The 18,578-nt window shown below is 41.9% G+C and overlaps 1 pseudogene; it reads right to left on the bottom strand.

Annotated features, from left to right (window-relative positions):
- Nucleotides 1–11,620: 11,620 nt before the first annotated feature.
- Nucleotides 11,621–13,435, bottom strand: LOC128055637 (ubiquilin-4-like; annotated as a pseudogene).
- Between the last annotated feature and the right edge of the window lie 5,143 nt (nucleotides 13,436–18,578).

Here is an 18,578-nt window from a genome sequence, read left to right as displayed (position 1 = left end):
TTGGGGGCAGGAGGAGAAGGGGAGGACAGGGGATGAGATGGCTGGATGGCATCACTGACTCGATGGACGTGAGTCTGAGTGAACTCCAGGAGGTGGTGATGGACAGGGAGGCCTGGCGTGCTGCACCATGGTGTCGCAAAGCATTGGACATGATTGAGCGACTGAAATAAACTGAACTAAACTGAACTAAACTGAACTGATCATATATATATTCTAGAAAACTTAAGAATTTTTGCCTAATTAAAAAATTAGATTTTTATTTTACTTTTTGGACTTAGTATTAATAGAATGATAGATATCTTATTTTTAAAAATAGATATGCAACAAACAACAAATGTTTACCAAATAGCACAGGAACCTATAGTCAATATCCTATAGTGGAAAATAATCTGAAAAATAATACATGTGTATATTTATCACTGAATCATGTTTGCTGTGCACCTGAATCATTATGAGTTAATTATACTTCAATAAAGAATATATAGATATAGATATTAAGTTCCCTGATGGCTCAATTGGTAAAGAGTCTGCCTCCAGTGTGGGAGACCTGGGTTCAATCCCTGGGTCGGGAAGCTCCCCTGGAGAAGGAAATGGCAATCCACTCCAGTATTCTTGCCTGGAGAATAGATGTTAGGGGGGGAAAAAAAGAGTAGTGAGAGAGGGCAGCCTTGTCTTATGCCTGAAAGTTTTCAGCATTTCACCTTTGAGTATGATGTTGACTGTGGGCTGGTCAAAGGTGGTCATATGGCCTTTATTGGTTGAGATATATTCCTTCTATAAACAATTTGTTGAGGGCTTATTATGAAAAAAAATAAAAGGACGCTGTATGTTGTCAAATGCTTTTCCTGTATCTGTTGAGATACTCATATGATTTTTGCTTTTATTCTATTAATGTGGTGTATCCTATTGATTGATTTGTGTATGTTGAACCATTCTTGTAACCCGGGAAGAAATCCCACTTGGTCATGGTGTTTGATCCTTTTAATATATGCTGTTGAATTCAGGTTCCTAATATTTTTGTTGTAAGTTTTTCATATATATTCATCGGGGATGGTGGTCTATAGTTTCCTTCTCTTCTAGCGTCTTTATCCTCACTTTTGTATCAGAATGATGCTGGCCTCATAAAATGGGTTTGAGTGTTCCCTCATCTTCTATTCTCTTGGAAAAGTTTAAGGATTAGCATTAGTTCTTCTTTAAATGTTTGGTAAAATTCGCCAGTGAAGTTGTCTGGGTTTTTCTGTGTCGGAAGATTTCTGATTACTGAATCAATCTCCTTACTGGTTATTGGTCTGTTTTTATTTTCTATTCATAATTGAGTCTTAGTAGGTTGTATATCTAGGAATGCATCTTTTTCTTCTTGGTGGGCCATTTGTTGGCATATAATTATTCTTGGTAATCTCTTATGAGCTTTTGCATATCTGTAGTATATATTATTTGTAATTATCATTTGTATAACATTTGTAATGTCTCTTTAATTCCTTGTTTCACCTATTTGAGTATTATTTTTTAAGTTAGTCTACTAAAGGTTTGTCAGTTTCATTTATCTGGTCTATAAAACCAGCTGTTAGTTTTATTGATTTTTTCTATCCTCTTACAGTATTTATTTCCTTTATTTCTGCCCTGAATTTTAAAATTTTTCTTAATTCTGCTAACTTCAGGCTTTGTTCTTTTTCTGATTCCTTGATGGATACTATTAGACTTTTTATTTGATATTTTTCTATTTTCTTAATACGTATTTATTGCCATAAACTTCACTCTAACAACTACTTTTTCAGCCTCCCATTAAATTTAGTGTGTTGTGTTTCCATTTTCATGTTTCAAGATATTATTCCCCTTTTGTTTTATTATTTAACCCACTGATTTTCAGAAGTGTGTTGTTTAGTTTCCATAAGTTTTCCAGCCTTCCTCGTGTTGTTAATTTCTAGTTTCATACCATGTGGTCAGAAAAGAAACTTCATATGAATTCAATCTTCTTGAATTTTCTAGTATTTGTTTTATGGCCTGTTACATGATCTAACCTAGAGAGCAGTCTGTGTGTACTTGAGAAGAGTGTGTATTCTGCTGCTGCTGGATATAATGTTTTATAAATATGCTAGATCCATTCGGTCCAATACACAGCTCAAGGCAAACATTTCCTTGTTGATTTTCTGTCTGAATGATATATCCATTGCTGAAAGTGGGGTATTTAAGTCCTACTATTATTTTGTTTTGTCTACTTCTCCCTTAAGACATGCTGCTGCTGCAAAGTCACTTCAGTCATGTCCGACTCTGTGTGACCCCAGAGACGGCAGCCCACCAGGCTCCCCCGTCCCTGGGATTCTCCAGGCAAGAACACTGCAGTGGGTTGCCATTTCCTTCACCAGTGCATGAAAGTAAAAAGTGAAAGTGAAGGCGCTCAGTTGTGTCCGACTCTTCTCAACCCCATGGACTGCAGCCTACCAGGCTCCTCCATCCATGTGATTTTCCAGGCAAGAGTACTGGAGTGGGGTGCCATAGCCTTCTCCTTAAGACATGCTAGTATTTGTTTAATATGTTTAGGTGCTCTAATATGGAGTGCATATATATTTCAATTGTTCGTTTTCTTGATAAATTGATTTCTTTATCATTATATAATAACCTTACTTCATTTTTAGCTTAAATTCTATTTCATATAAGTAACTAAGTACCCAAACTTTCTGTTTCCACTTTTCATGGAATACCTTAGTCCACCCCTTTGCTCTGAAATTACACGTGTGCATGAATGCTAAGTCACTTCAGTTGTGTCTGACTGTGTGACCCTATGCCCCACCAGGCTCCTCTGCCCATGGGATTCTCCAGGCAAGAATACTGGAGTGGTTGCCATGCCCTCCTCTAGGGTCTCAAATTTCATGTGTCCTTAATGCTAAAGTGAGTCTCTCAGAGGCAGCATATAATTTGAGTCTTATTTTCTTAAACCATCCTGAAAGTCTGTGCCTTTTGACTTCTGGATTGAATTCATTTACATTTAGAGTAATTACTGATACATAAAAGACTTACCATTGCCATCATATATTAATTTCTTTCTGTTGATGAAATTGTTGTATATATACAAAATTTTCTGGACTCTCCAGAAATGTTGTGCTGTAATAAATAAGAGAATTTAGCAAGCAGATACAAAGCCAATATACAAAAATTATTTATATGCTAGCAACAAATAATTAGAAATTAAAATTTAGGGTTTCCACTTCAAGATGGTAATGTAGGAAGATCATCAACCCACCATCTCCCATGGGCACTCCAAATCTACAGCTACATATAGAACAATTTCTGCTGAAAACAAAACAAGCTGAGTACTTACTACATATTGGGCAAATGAGATAAAACCCAAACTGAAGCAGGTAAAAGAGGCTGAGACATGCTGTTACCATAAATCCTCCTCCTAGTGTGGCAGTCCACAATTGGGAGGGAACTCAAAACCCCAAGCTTCTGTCTGACACGTGAACCCCACATTAGGCACCACAGCTCTTAAGACTTGCACCTGAGAGAAAAGCCCCCAAAGCATCAAGCTTTGAAAGCCAATGAAGCCTGTGTCCACAGAGCCAGAAAGCTATAGTGAGCTGAGAAAATTCCACAAACACCCAGGCCCAGGTGCAGAGGCAACCACAAAAAAATACCCAGACTTTCTGAAAATGTTTATTTGCTTACCTTAGCATCAGCCTGAGGAGCAGGCATCTAATTTAATATATATCAAGGAGCTGATCCAAGGAATGAGGCTGGCAGATGCCATCTTTACACATTCCCCTTGCCTCACTCCAAGGTCTAGCATCTACCACATAGAACTTGGTATCCTCATCTAGCACCCAGATCTCGGTGGCTGCTGCCCAGGAGGCACCTCTAGATAGCTTGGCTCTCGTGGGCAGTGGGGTTGCAAGTCTCAGTTCAGTTCAGTGGCTTTCACGTTCGACTCTTTTTGACCCGATAAACTGCAGCATGCCAGGCCTCCCTGTCCATCACCAACTCCCGGAGTTTACTCAAATTCATGTCCATTGAGTCAGTGATACTATCCAACCATCACATCTTCTGTTGTCCCCTTCTCCTCCTGCCCTCAATCTTTCCCAGAATCAGGGTCTTTTCAAATGAGTCAGCTCTTCTCATCAGGTGGCCAAATTATTGTAATTGCAGCTTCAAAATCAGTCCTAACAATGAACACCCAGGACTGATCTCCTTTAGGATGGACTGGTTGGATCTCCTTGCAGTCCAAGGGACTCGCAAGAGTCTTCTCCAATACCAGATTTCAAAGGCATCAATTCTTCGGTGCTCAGCTTTCTTTATAGTCCAACTCTCACATCCATACATGGCTACTGGAAAAAACATAGCCTTGAATGGACAGACCTTTGTTGGTAAAGTAATGTCTCTGCTTTTGAATATGCTGTCTAGGGTGGTCATAGCTTTTCTTCCAAGGAGCAAGCGTCTTTTAATTTCATGGCTGCAGTCACCATCTGCCGTGATCCTGAGCCCCCCAAAATAAAGTCTGCCTCTGTTTCCATATTTTCCCCATCTATTTGACATGAAGTGATGGGACCAGATGCCATGATCTTAGTTTCCTGAATACTGAGTTTTAAGCCAACTTTTCACTCTCCTCTTTCACTTTCTTCAAGAGGCTATTTAGTTATTCACTTTCTGCCATAAGGGTGGTGTCATCTGCATATCTGAGGTTATTGATATTTCTCCCGGCAATTGAGATTTTAGCTTGTGATTCATCCAGTCCAGCATTTCTCATGATGTACTCTGCATATAAGTTCAATAAGCAGGGTGACAATATACAGCCTTGATGTACTCCTTTTCCTATTTGGAACCAGTCTGTTGTTCCATGTCCAGTTCTAACTGTTGCTTCCTGACCTGCATACAGATTTCTCAAGAGGCAGATCAGATGGTCTGGTATTCCCATCTCCGGAAGAATTTTCCACAGCTTGTTGTGATCCACACAGTCAAAGGCTTTGGCATAGTCAATAAAGCAGAAAGAGATGTTTTTCTGGAACTTTCTTTCTTTTTTGATAATCCAGTAGATGTTGGGAATTTGATCTCTGGTTCCTCTGCCTTTTCTAAAACCAGCTTGAACATCTGGAAGTTCATGGTTCATGTATTGCTGAAGCCTGGCTTGGAGAATTTTGAGCATTACTTTGCTTGTGTGTGAGATGAGTGCAATTGTGCAGTAGTTTGAGCATTCTTTGGCATTGCCCTTCTTAGGGACTGGAATGAAAACTGACTATTTCCAGTCCTGTGGCCACTGCTGTTTTTCAAATTTGCTGGCATATTGAGTGCAGCACTTTCACAGCATCATCTTTCAGGATTTGAAATAGCTCAACTGGAATTTCATCACCTCCATTAGCTTTGTTCATAGTGATTCTTCCTAAGGCCCACTTGACTTCATATTCCAGGATGTCTGGCTCTAGGTGAGTGATCACACCATCATGATTATCTGGGTTGTGAAGATCTTTTCGTACAGTTCTTCTGTGTATTCTTACCACCTCTTCTTAATATCTTCTGCTTCTATTAGGTCCATACCATTTCTGTCCTTTATTGAGCCCATCTTTGCATGAAATGTTCCCTTGGTCTCAAGGAACTGTAACAAATGGAGAAAGAGTTCTTAACTGGCTACCACCCTGGTAGTCCAGCAGGAGGTAGCAAGTGGAGGCAGTCAGTCTGAAAGAAGTCCACTGGCTCATCTTCACAGTTGCCGTCTCAGGACAGACTTCTATCTAAACACATTTCTCAGGTCTGACTCTCATTGTATCCAGAGACCTTGGAGGAAGCCAGGTTAACTTCATGCTACCTCTCCATGCTCCAGAGGGCCAGCATCTGGAAGGGAACCACACGTGTCCACTGACCTGGTTGTTACCTTTGGTGCTGGTGTTTATGGCTGCAATCCAGGGATGCCCCATTAGTGTCCTTGGTCCTGTGGGACTATAACAATCATAATGACCTACCACTCCCAGGCACAGTGCAGACAGTCGACAGAAACACATTCTGGTCTGCTGTGACTCTGGCCTGCCTGCTGGTCCTACAGCTTCAGCCTGAAGCAAGCGTTGGGTTTGACACAGGTCTAGGGTTCTCAGGTCATATTTGGCCCATTTCAGACCAAAGCTAGCAACACCTATTTGTTCATATGTTGTCTGTGGTTGCTTCTGCATGAAAATAACAGAGTTGAGTAATTGCAACAGAGACTGTAGGGCCCACAAGATAAAAATATTTATGGTATTGAGTTAGAGATTTAAATTAGGACACCTCCAAAGTGTTGGATCTTCTGTTGGATAGGCTTAAGAGGATGAAACAAACAGATTTGGGGTGGCTTGACCATGTGCAATTTACCTTGATTCATGGACCTAATATGCAATATTCCTATACAGTGTTGTTCTTTACAGCATGAGACTTTACTTCACTACCCAACACATCCACAACTTAGCATCACTTCCACTTTGGCCCCGCTGTTTCATTCTTTGTGCAGCTACTAGTAATTGCCCTCTGCTATTTCCCAGTGGCATATTGGACACATTTTGACAAGGAGAGCTCATCTTCCAGGGTCATATCTTTTTGCCTTTTCATACTGTTCATGGGATACATACTGTTTCTCTTTTTTTTTAGTAGTGTATTTTTAATTTAATTTTAACTGGGGAAAATTGCTTTACAGAGCTGTGTTGACTTCTATACAACAATGTGAATTACCCATAACTAAACACATATCCTCTCCCTCTTGAGCCTCTTGAGCTTCCCCTTACCCCACCCCTCTCCATCATCAGAGAGCATCAGGCTTGGCTCCTTGTGTTATACAGCAACTTCTCACCAGCTATCTATTTTACACATGATAGTGTATATATGTTGACGCTGTTTTCTCCATTCGGCCCATACACTCCTCCCCCCACTGCATCCACAAGTTCATTCTCTACATCTGTGTCTCCATTCCTTCCCTGCAAATAGATTCATCAATACCATTTTTCCAGATTCCATATATATGTGTTCATGCTCACAAGCTAAGTCGCTTCAGCTGTGTCTGACTGTGTGTGACCCCATGGACTGCCAGGTTCCTCTGTCCATGGGATTTCCCAGGCAAGAATACTGGAGTGGGTTGCCATGCCCTCCTCCAGGGGATCTTCCTGACCCAGGGATTGAACCTACGTCTCCTATGTTTCCTGTATTGGCATGTTGGGTCCTTTGCCACTAGCACCACCTGGGAGGCCCTCATATATGTATTAATATATGATATTTTTCTCTTTTTGACTTACTTCACACTCTATAACAGTCTCTAGGTTCATCCCCTCACTACAACTGATTCAAATTCATTCTTTTTTATGGCTGAGTAATAGTCCGTTTTATATATGTACTACATTTGCTTTATCCATTCATCTATAGATGGACATCTAGGTTGCTTCCATGTCCTGGCTATTATAAGTAGTCCTGCAATGAACATTTGGGTTCACTGATTCCTTTTTGATTGTGGCTTTCTCTGGGTACATGCCCAGTTGTGGGATTGCTGGGTCCTATAGTAGATTTATCGCTAGTTTTCTTAAGGAATTTCCACATTGTTCTCCTTATGGCTGTGACAGTTTACATTCCTATCAACATTGTAGAAAAATTCCTTTTTCTCCACATCCTCTCCAGCATTTATTGGTTGTAGGTTTTTTGATGATGGCCATTTTGACTGGTGTGAGATGACACCTCACTGCAATTTTGATTTGCATTTCTCTAATAATTAGTGATGTTGAGCATCTCTTCAAGTGTTCATTGGCCGTCTGTATGTCTTCTTTGGAGAAATGTCTGTTTAGGTCCTCTGCTCATTTTTTGATTGGGAAGTTTTCTTTTTTCTTTCTGATATTGAGCTGTATGAGCTGCTTATGTATTTTGGAGAGTAATGCTTTGTCAGTTTTTTCATTTGAAGTTATTTTCTCCCATTCTCAGAGTTGTCTTTTCATCTGTTTATTGTTTCCTTTGCTATGCAAAAGCTTTTAAGTTAATTAGGTCACATTTGTTTATTTTTGCTTTTATTTCTATTAGTTTAGGAAGTGGGTCAAAGAGGATCTTGCTGTGATTTATGTCAAAGAATATACTGCTTATGTTTTCCTCTAAGAGCTTTATAGTTTCTGGCCTTAAACACCAAAGTGTTAATCCATTTTGAGTTTATTTTTGTGTATGGTGTTAGGAAGTGTTCTAATTTCATTGTTTTACACAAAGCTGTCCAGTTTCCCAAGTGCTACTTATTGAAGAGACTGACTTTTCTCCATTGTATATTCTTGGCTCCTTTGTCAAAGATAAGTTGCCCCTAAGTGCATGGGTTTATCTCTGGGGCGCCTATCTTGTTCCATTGGTCTATATTTCCGTTTTTGTGCTAGTTCCACACAATCTTGATGACTGTAGCTTTGTAGTATAGTCTAAAGTTAGGAAGGTTGATTTCTCCAGCTCCATTTTTCTTTCTCAAGATTGCTTTGGCTATGCAGAGTCTCTTGTGTTTCCATACAAATTGTGAAATTTTTTGTACAAGTTCTGTGAAAAATACCATTGATAGTTTAATAAGGATTGCATTGAATCTGTAGATTGCTTTGGGTAATATAGTCATTTTCACAATATTGATTCTTCCAATACAAGAATATGATACATCTCTCCAGCTGGGTCATCTTTGATTCCTTTCATCAGTGTCTTATAGTTTTCTGCATACAGGTCTTTTGTCCCTTTAGGTGGGTTTCTCCCTAGGTATTTTATTCTTTTTGTTGCAGGAGTCAACAGGATTGTTTCCTTAATTTCTCTTTCTGATTTTCACTGTTAGTGTACAGGAAAGCAAGGGATTATGTGTATTAATTTTATATTGACTTTACTATATTCTTTGATTAGCTCTAGTAATTTTCTGGTGGTATCTTTAGGGTTTTCTATGTATAGTGTCATGTTACGTCTTCTTTTCCAATCTGGATTTCTTTTCTTCTTCTTCTCTGATTGATGTGGCCAGGACTTCCAAAATTATATTGAATAATAGTGAAGAGAGTGGGTACCCTTGTCTTGTCCCTGACCTCAGAGAAAATGCTTTCAGTTTTTCACCACTGAGAATAATGTTTGCTGTGGGTTTGTCATAGATGCCCTTTATTATGTTGCGGTAGCTTCCTTTCATGTCTACTTTCTGCAGAGTTTTTATTATAAATGGATGTTGAATTTTGTCAAAATCTTTCTCTGCATCTATTGAGATGACCATATGGATTTTAGCTTTCAATTTGTTAATATGGTGTAATCACATTGATTGATTTGCATATATTGAGAAATCCTTGCATGCTTGGAGTAAAGCCCATTTGATCATGATGTATGATCCTTTTGATGTGTTATCGGATTCTGTTTGCTAGAATTTTGTTGAGGATTTTTGCATCTATGTACATCTGTGATATTGGCCTGTAATTTTCTTTTTCTGTTTGTGGTGTCTTTTTCTGTTTGTGGAATGAGTTTGGGAGTTTTCCTTAGTCTGTAAGACTCTTCCAGAGTCTCAAACTCTGAAGAAGTTTGAGCAGGATAGGTGCCAGCTCTTCTTAAACTTTGATAGAATTCATCTGTGTCCTTGTGGGGTTTTTTGTTGTTGTTGTTTTAGGAAGATTTTTTATTAAAGTTTTGATTTCCGTGCTTGTGATTGATCTCTTAATATTTTCTCTTTCATTCTGGTTCAGTCTTGGAAGGTTACAATTTTCTAAGAACTTGTCCATTTATTCCAGGTTGTCCATTTTATTGGCATATAGTTGCTTGTAGTAGTCTCTTATGAGCCTACGTATTTCTGTGTTTCTTGTTGTAATTTCTCCTTTTTCATTTCTAATTTTATTGATTTGAGTCTTCTCCCTTTTCTTCTTGATGAATCTGGCTAATGATTTTTCAATTTTTTTTTAATCTTTTCAAAGAACCAGGTCTTATTTTCATTGATCTTTGCCATTGTTTCCTTCTTTTCTTCTTCTTCTTCTTCTTTTTTTTTTTTTTCCATAACAAAGATCACACTTTATTTACAAAGGTCAGTGTGGGAGTTGGGGGAGGTAGGGAGGAAAAACCACACAGACATCCTCTCTAGATTGCTTGGAACATTTTCCCACTTGGAGAAAATTCAATATTGCCTCTATATTCTCAGTAATGGGTCCTCCAAGCAGCCAGACTAAAAGGCAGAGAGAGGAGGTGATCTGAGCCTTCTCTTTGTTCCACTAGAGTAAAACCCAATTCCAGATCAAAGGCATCATTGCTGCACTCTCCTTTCCTTCCTCAAATAGAACTTTCTGGCCTAGAGGGAAACAGCAAAAGCTCAAGGCAGAAGCCAAGATGCCAAAGGCCAGGGGTTCTAGACAGAGACTCCTTCCCCACTATTCCCAAAAAGCAACGAGGGGAGGGGTTAAAAGGGTGCCAGTCACAGCTCTGACAGCTTCAGAAGGGGTACCCACATTATCCTTGGGTTACACAGCACCCAGAGGCCCAGAGACCTAGCTTCCTAGGCTGTATGTATTCTTGACCTAGACTGGCCCCTCTGTTTAGAGTTTTAGAGAAAACTCTAAACCAGAAATCAACAAGGTATTCCCCTGCCCACTCAACTCACATGCACATGTGTGTGTGCATGGCACCCCTCCCCCCCGCCCCCCCACCCACTGCTGAGACAGACTCCAATTCTCTTCATATCTTTTCAGCGGGGATTAAATCAGTGGTACTTGGAGACATGGGCAGGTCCTGGGTTCATGGAAATATGTGTATGTACTAAAGCATGTATGTTTGAGGAAACAGAACCAATATAATCCCCTGTGAGCCATACTGTTTAGCTCCACTGAACCCTTTTCTTCAACTCAAATTCCATTAACATCTCTAAATCTCCTTTGCCAGGCCAGAGCCTGGACTCTCTGGCCTAAAAGAACTATTAGTGTTTCCATTCCCTATCAATTCCAAGTCCTCAACTCAGGCTGTTTCCCCCATTCCCTTCTTCCAGAAAGTCTCATCCCCTCCTCTCCTCGTTGAGCTGGTCCAGGGCTTGTTAACTTCTGCTCCAGAGTGCTGTATCACCTCTACTTTTGGACAGAAAGAAGAGGTATCTTCCTTCCTCTGCAAGTCCCAATAAACCCTGTGAAAGTGACCAAAACAGGGAGTGAGGAGGAAAATCACAGCCTGCTTCACCTGCCCCACCTTCAGAGTGTGGAAGTGTAGTATGGGGTAGGCTAGACGTGGGAGGCGATTGGGAAGAAAAATAAGGAAGACTTACCAAAACTAAACATGAGACAAGCAAAACCCTAGTGGTAGAGATGGCAGACCCTGTTCCAATAAACCAGAGAATGGGTTTCTCCTTCAACTCTGCACTGCTACTGAGAAGTTTGAAGGTTGCAAAAAGATAGTTGTGGGGCAAGGAGGTGGCGCCAATGAATAAAAACTGCACAAAATGTTTAAATAGCTCTGTTGCAAGCAGGGCCAGGAGAGAAGGTTCTAGAAGAGGTGGAGAAGTAAAACCAGAATTCTCAGAGTTATGAGGCTGGGGTCCACACCTCTAAAGTCACCCTGCTGTCTGGAGAGGACAAGGGATAACAACAGAACAGAAGGAATGACCCACAGAGGGTCTGGTTGACAGAGGAACCGAACGCTGGCATCGAGGGAAGCGAGATGCAGGAGGACCAGGGCTGAGAGGTTAGGAAAACAGAGAGCCCAGGAGTCTCGATATCTGCTTTGAGGTACCCTCCTATGGCGATCAAGGCCTGCAGTCTGGTCTTTCATGAAGCCCATGGAGTTGAGCTGCTCCAGCTGCTGCTGAAATCTCACTTCTGGAGTTTACACCTGTGAAATTCCACTTCCGGCCAAAGCTGGATCACCTGCTGCATGAGTTGCTGCTGAACACTGGAGGCATCTGTTGGAGAGGATGTGACTGGCAGGGCTGGAGAGGAGGTGGGCACCTTGGGTGCAGATCCCAAGTTGCTGCCTGCTAAGAGTATTGGGGTCCAGGCCATCCCAGAAGAGCCAAGGCTGGATACCAGCCTGGGGGCTTCAGTCTGCAAGGTCTGAAGTCCCTACTGGATGTGCAGCAGTGCCTGCAAGGCTTGGGGATTGGTGAGAATGGAGAGCAACTCTGGATTCTGCAGCTGCTGCAGGAAGACTGGCAGCTGCAGGCAGAACTGCTCCTGAACCTAGGGGTTCCCCATGAAGAGTGGCATATTCACCAAAATCGGGGTTCTGAGCAAGTGTTTCCATCATGCTATGCATCAGTTGGGGGTTCTCAGAGATCTGCTGATGAAGGGCCTACATTTCTGGGCTGTTGAACATCTCTGACTCCAGGCTGAGTTCAGTTCAATTGCTCAGTCATGTCCAAATCTTTGTGACTTCATAGACTAGAGCACGCCAGGCTTCCCAGTCCATCACCAACTCCTGGAGCTTACTCAAACTCATGTCCATTGAGTCAGTGATGCCATCCAACCATCTCAAACTCTGTCATCCCCTTCTCCTCCTGCCTTCATCAAGGTCTTTTCAAATGAGTCAGTTCTTTGCATCAGGTGGCCAAAGTATTGGCGTTTCAGCTTCAGCATCAGTCCTTCCAGTGAATATTCAGGACTGATTTCCTTCAGAATATACTGGTTGGAACTCCTTGTAGTCCAAGGGACTCTTCTCCAACACCACAGTTTAAAAGCATCAATTCTTTGGCGCTCAGCTTTCTTTATAGTCCCAACTCTCACATCTGTACATGACTATTGGAAAAACTATGCCTTTGACTAGACAGACCTTCGTTGGCAAAGTAATGTCCCTGATTTTTAATATGCTGCCTAGGTTGGTCATAACTTTTCTTCCAAGGAGTAAGCGTCTTTTAATTTCATGGCTGCAGTCACCATATGCAGTGATTTTGGAGCCCCCTAAAAAATATAGTCTGTCACTGTTTCCATTGTTTCCCCATCTATTTGCCATTTAGTGATGTGACCAGATGCTATTATCTTCGTTTTCTGAATGTTGAGTGTTAAGCCATTTTTTTTTCATGCTCCTCTTTCACTTTCATCAAGAGGCTCTTTACCTCTTCTTCACTTTCTGCCAGGCTAGCTGCATTGATCCCAAAGGGGTTGGAGACTGCTGGGTGCACTTGGATGGTCCCCAATCATCCAGTGACCTCCCCACCAGACCCAGAGGCCTGGGAGGTGGGGGGTGGGGGGGGGGGGTCAAGGTGCTCCTGGGGTTAGGGAGGGGCTCTTGTTTCTGTCTGCACAGGCTGGGAAGAAGAGTTGTCAGAGTTCCCAGCCAGGAAAGAAAAGGAATTGTTGCCAAACTGTTGCTGGGCAGCTGTAAACATGGGCTCTTTGATGTCCATGTCCATGTGGCAGAAGGCATTACTCCATCCAGTGATGCTCTCCAGATTGCTTAGAGCCTAGTCCTGCTTCTGTGTCATCTCTCACATCATGGCTGGATTTCCAGCCAGCTCCATCGTCTGCCTCATAAGCTCAGCATTGTGAGCATGTGATGTGAGCATGTGATAAGAGCATGTGATTGTGGCTTTCAGTCTGTCTGCCCTCTGATGGACAAGGACAAGAGGCTTATGTAAACTTACTAAGGGGGAAACTGGGCCTTGTTCTGATGGGCAGGCCCATGCTCAATAAATCTTTAATCCAATTTTAGGTTGATGGGTGGAACTGTGTTCCCTGCTATTTCCCTGGGGCCAAACTATGGTGGAGGTAATGAAGATAATGATTCAGTTCAGTTCAGTTCAGTTCAGTCATTCAGTCCTGTCTGACTCTTTGTGACCCCATGAATCATAGCACGCCAGGCCTCCCTGTCCATCACCAACTCCCGGAGTTCACTCAAACTCATGTCTATCGAGTCCGTGATGCCATCCACCTACCTCATCCTCTGTCATCTGCTTCTCCTCCTGCCCTCAATCCCTCCCAGCTTCGGGGGCTTTTCCAATGAGTCAACTGTTCACATGAGGTGGACAAAGTATGGGGTTTTCAGCCTTAGCATCAGTCCTTCCAATGAACACCCAGGGCTGATCTCCTTTAGGATGGACTGGTTGGATTTCCTTGCAGTCCAAGGGACTCTCAAGAGTCTTCTCCAACACTACAGTTCAAAAGCATCAATTCTTCGGCACTCAGCTTTCTTCACAGTCCAACTCTCACATCCATACGTGACCACTGGAAAAACCATAGCCTTGACTAGATGGACCTTTGTGGGCAAAGTAATATCTCTGCTTTTTCATATGTTATCTAGGTTGGTCATAACTTTCCTTCCAAAGAGTAAGCGTCTTTTAATTTCATGGCTGCAGTCACCATCTGCAGTAATTTTGGAGCCCCCCCAAAATAAAGATAATGGTGACCTCCCTCAAAAGATCCCAGGCATGCACTGCTCCACTCAGTGTCCCCACCCCTGCAGCAGGCCACCACCAACTCACACCTCTGCTGGAGACTCCCAGACACCCACAGGCAAGTCCGGGACAGTCTCCTGTGGGGTCACTGCTCTTTTCTCCTGGGTTCCTGGTGCACAAGGTTCTGTTGTGCCCTCCGAGAGTCTATTTCCCAGTCCTGTGTAAGTTCTGGCAGCTCTATGGTGGGGTAAATGGTGACCTCCTCCAAGAGGGCTTATGCCATACCCAAGGCTGCTGCACCCAGAGCCCATGTCCCTGCAGCAGACCACCAGCGACCCATACCCCCACAGGAGACGTTCACAGTTCTCTCAGTCTCTATGGCGTCTGTGGGTCACGGTGCACACAAGGTTTGTTTGAGCCCTCTGAGCGTCTCTGGTGGGAATGGGGTTGGATTCTAAGGGTAATTCTGAATGCGAATTTACCCTTCCTACCATCTTGCTGGGGCTTCTTCTTTGCCCTTGGACGTGGGGTTATCTCCTCACAGATGATCCAGTGCATACCATCTTGCAGGGGTTTCTCTGACCTTGGATGTGGGGTATCTCCAAACCGCTGGTCCAGCAAAGTGCAGCCACTGCTAATGACCTTGGATGTGGGGTATCTCCTCTCAGCTGCTCCAGTGCCATGCAGCCGAAATCAGATTGATTATATTTTTTGAAGCCAAAGATGGAGAAGCTCTATACAGTCAGCAAAAACAAGACTGGGAGCTGGCTGTGGTTCAGATCATGAATCCCTTATTGCCAAATTCAGACTGAAATTGAAGAAAGTAGGGAAAACCAATAGACCTTTCAGGTATGACATAATCTAATCCCTTATAATTCTACAGTGGAAGTGAGAAATAGATTTAAGAGACTAGTTCTGATAGACAAAGTGCCTGATGAACTATGGATGGAGGTTCATGACATTGTACAGGAGACTGGGAGCAAGACCATCCCCAAGAAAAAGAAATGCAAAAAAGCAAAATGGCTCTCTGAGGAGGCCTTACAAATAGCTGTGAAAAGAAGGGAAGAAAAAGCAAAGTAGAAAAGGAAAAACATACCCATTTGAAAGAAGAGTTCCAAAGAATAGCAAGGAGAGATAAGAAAGCCTTCCTCGGCGATCAGTGCAAAGAAAGAGGAAAACAATAGAATGGGAAAGACTAGAGCTCTTTTCAAGAAAATTAGCGATACCAAGGGAATATTTCATGCAAAAATGGGCTCAATAAAGGACAGAAATGGTATGGATCTAACAGAAGCAGAAGATATTAAGAAGAGGTGGTAAGAATACACAGAACTGTACAAAAAGATCTTCATGACCCAGATAATCATGATCACTCACCTTCAGCCAGACATCCTGGAGTACGAAGTTGATTGGGCCTTAGGAAGCATCGAACAAAGCTAGTGGAGGTGATGTAATTCCAGTTGAGCTATTTCAAATCCTGAAAGATGATGCTGTGAAAGTGCTACACTCCATATGCCAGCAAATCTGGAAAACTCAGCAGTGGCCACAGGACTGGAAAAGGGCAGTTTTCATTCCAATCCCAAAGAAAGGCAATGCCAAAGAATGCTCAAACTACCACATAATTACACTCATCTCACATGCTAGTAAAGTAATACTCAAAATTCTCCAAGCCAGGCTTCAACAATATATGAATCATGAACTTCCAGATGTTCAAGCTGGTTTTAGAAAAGGCAGAGGAACCAGAGATCAAATTCCCAACATCCGCTGGATCATCGGAAAAGCAATAGATTTCCCAAAAAAACATCTATTTCTGCTTTATCGACTATGCCAAAGCCTTTGACTGTGTGGATCACAACAAGCTGTGGAAAATTCTGAAAGAGATGGGATTACCAGACCACCTTACCTGCCTCTTGAGAAATCTGTATGCAGGTCAGGAAGCAACAGTTAAAACTGGACATGGAACAACAGACTGGTTCCAAATAGGAAAAGGAGTACATCGAAGCTGTATACTGTCACCCTACTCATTTAACTTATATGCAGAGTACATCATGAGAAATGCTGTGCTGGATGAATCACAGGTGGAATTGAGATTGCTGGGAGAAATATCAATAACCTCAGATATGCAGATGACACCACCCATAGGGCAGAAAGTGAAGAACTAAAGAGCCTCTTGATGAAAGTTAAAGAGGAGAATAAAAACGGCTTAAAACTCAGCATTCAGAAAACTAAGATCATGGCATCTGGTACCATCACTTCATGGCAAATAGATTGGGAAACAATGGAAATGATGAGACTTTATTTTTCTGGGTTCTAAAATCATTGCAGGTGGTGACTGCAGCCATGAAATTAAAACTCCTTGAAAGCAAAGCCATGACCAACCTAGATATCATGTTAAAAAACAGAGACATTACTTTGCTAACAAAGGTCCATCTAGTCAAAGCTATGGGTTTTCCAGTAGCCATGTATGGATGTGAGAGTTGGACTGTAAAGAAAACTGAGTGCCAAAGAATTGATGCTTTTGCACTGTAGTGTTAAAGAAGACTCTGGGAAGACTCTTGAGAGGCCCTTGGACTACAAGGAGATCCAACCAGTCCATCCTAAAGAAAATAAGTCCTGAAGGACTGATGCTGAAGCTGAAATTCCAATACTCTGGCCATGTGATGTGAAGAACTGACTCATTGGGAAAGACTCTGATGCTGGGAGATTGAAGGCAGGAGAAAGGGACAAGAGAGGATGAGATCGTTGGATGCCATCACCAACTCGATGGACATGAGTCTGAGTAAGCACCGGGAACTGGTGATGGACAGGGAAGCCTGGTGTGCTGCAGCATGTGGTCGCAGAGTCGGACATGACCCAGCCACTGAACTGAACTATTGCACTGTATGTATGTACTGTGTTTTCTCTATTCACTCATCTGTCAATGGACATATAGGTTGTTTCCACATTTTGTTTTTTTTAAATAGTGCCACTGTAAACATTGAGCATGCATGTATCTTTTCAAATTAAAGTTTTGTCTGGATATATGCCCAGGAATGGCATTGCTGGATCATATGGCAACTCTATTTTTGGTTTTCGGAGGAACCTTCATATTATTTTCCATAGTGGTTGCAACAATTTACATTTCCACCAACAGTGCAGCAGGGTTGCCTTTTCTTCACATCCTCTCCAGCATTTACTATTTGTAGATTTCTTAATGACAGCCATTCTGACTGATGTGAGGTGATTCCTCACCATAGTTTTGATTTGTATTTCTCTATTAGTGATGATGACCAGTCTTGTACATTTTGGCTATCTGTATTTCTTTTTTGGAGAAATGTCTACTTAGGTCTTTTGCCCATTTTTCAACAAGGTTGTTTTTTGGTTTTGAATTGTATGAGCTGTTTGGAAATTTTGGAAATTAAGTCCTTGTTGGTTGCATCATTTGCAAGTATTTTCTCCCAGTCCATAGGTTGTCTTTTCATTTTGTTTGTGATTTCCTTTGCTGTGAAAAGCTTATAAGTTTGATTAGGTCCCATTCATTTATTTTTGCTTTTATTTCTATTGCCTTGGGAGACTGACCCAAGAAAACATTAGTGTCATTTATGTTCAAGAATGTTTTGCCTGTGTTTACTTCAGGGAGTTTTATGGTGTCACGTCTTATGCTTAAGCCTTTAAGCCATTTTATTTACGTGTATGGTGGGCTTCCCAGGTGACTCAGTGGTAAAGAACCTGTCTGACAACTCAGGAGACACAAGAAATGTGGGTTCAATCCCTGGGTCAGGAAGATACTCTGGAGAAGCAAATGGCAACCCGTTCTGTTATTCTTGCCTGTGAAATCCCATGGACAGAGGAGCCTGGTAGGTCACAATCTATGGGGCTCCAAAAAGTTGGACATGACTTAGAGACTGTGCAGGCATGGTGTGAGGGGGTGTTCTAACTTCACTGATTTACATGCAGCTGTCAAACTTTTCCACATTGCTTGCTGGAGAGACCATCTTTTCCCCATTTGGCATTTTTGCCTCCTGTGTTGAAGATTAATTTTCCATAGGTGTGCAGGTTTATTTCTGGGTTCTCTATTCTGTCCAATTGATCTGTTTTTGTGCCAGTACCATGTTGTTTTGATTACTGCAGCTTTGTAGCATTGTCTGAAGTCTGGGAGGGTTGTGCCTCCTGTTTTGTTCTTTAGCCTCAGGATTGCTTTGGCAATTTGGGGTCTTTAATGGTTCTGTATAAATTTTATGATTATTTGCTCTAATTCTGTGAAAAATGTCATGGGTAATTTGATAGAGATTGCATTAAATCTGCAGATTGTGTTGGTTAGTATGGCCATTTTAACAAT

Source organism: Budorcas taxicolor, chromosome 11 (genome assembly GCF_023091745.1).
Source record: "Budorcas taxicolor isolate Tak-1 chromosome 11, Takin1.1, whole genome shotgun sequence".
Classification (NCBI taxonomy): domain Eukaryota; kingdom Metazoa; phylum Chordata; class Mammalia; order Artiodactyla; family Bovidae; genus Budorcas; species Budorcas taxicolor.
Note: the sequence above shows the minus strand (reverse complement) of the source record. Positions and strands in the feature narration are given on the sequence as shown.